The 566-nt window shown below is 56.9% G+C and overlaps 1 non-coding gene across 1 annotated transcript; it reads left to right on the top strand.

Moving 5' to 3' along the window:
• Positions 1-245: 245 nt before the first annotated feature.
• On the top strand, positions 246-317 carry TRNAC-ACA (transfer RNA cysteine (anticodon ACA)). The gene has a single exon. It is a non-coding gene; the product is annotated as a tRNA-Cys (tRNA).
• The last annotated feature ends 249 nt before the right edge of the window (positions 318-566 follow it).

Below are 566 nucleotides of genomic sequence, written 5' to 3'. Positions count from 1 at the left end.
CAGACATTTCCGGAGGATGAACGGTTACAGTATAGCCGAGGAAACTCTGAGCCGGGAGATGCAGCGGCTAGTCCCTGGCACTGGGGTCGTCACGGTGGCCCACGTCTGTGCTGGACTCGGGAGCGCCTCCTGCACTCATCAGCATCTCCTTAAAGTGACCACTAAAATGTCTCACGAGCTCAGCATGGGTCCCCTTGCAGAGCCCTCTGTCCAGCAGCCTCACGCTATTACAATGAAACCTTCCTTCCCTGCTGGCTCAGATGGTAAAGCATCTGCTTACAATGCAGGAGACCCAGGTTCGATCCCTGGATGGGGAAGATCATCTTGAGAAGGAAATGGCAACCCACTCCAGGACTATTGCCTGGAAAACCCCATGGACAGAGGAACCTGGTGGGCTACAGTCCATGGGGTCACAAAGAGTCGGACATGACTGAGTGACTTCACTTTCACTTTCCTTGGGTTGGGCCGTAAGAACAGGCAGTGCAGGCGCCCAGCTCCATGTCTGCGGCTCCAGGACGAGGTGCCCCCCGCAGGGTCCCTTCCCAGGACTTGCCCTGATGGAGGGT

This window comes from Bos grunniens, chromosome 26, assembly GCF_055505025.1.
Source record: "Bos grunniens cultivar Pamir isolate PY7600 chromosome 26, Bosgru_T2T1.0, whole genome shotgun sequence".
Lineage (NCBI taxonomy): Eukaryota > Metazoa > Chordata > Mammalia > Artiodactyla > Bovidae > Bos > Bos grunniens.
Note: the sequence above shows the minus strand (reverse complement) of the source record. Positions and strands in the feature narration are given on the sequence as shown.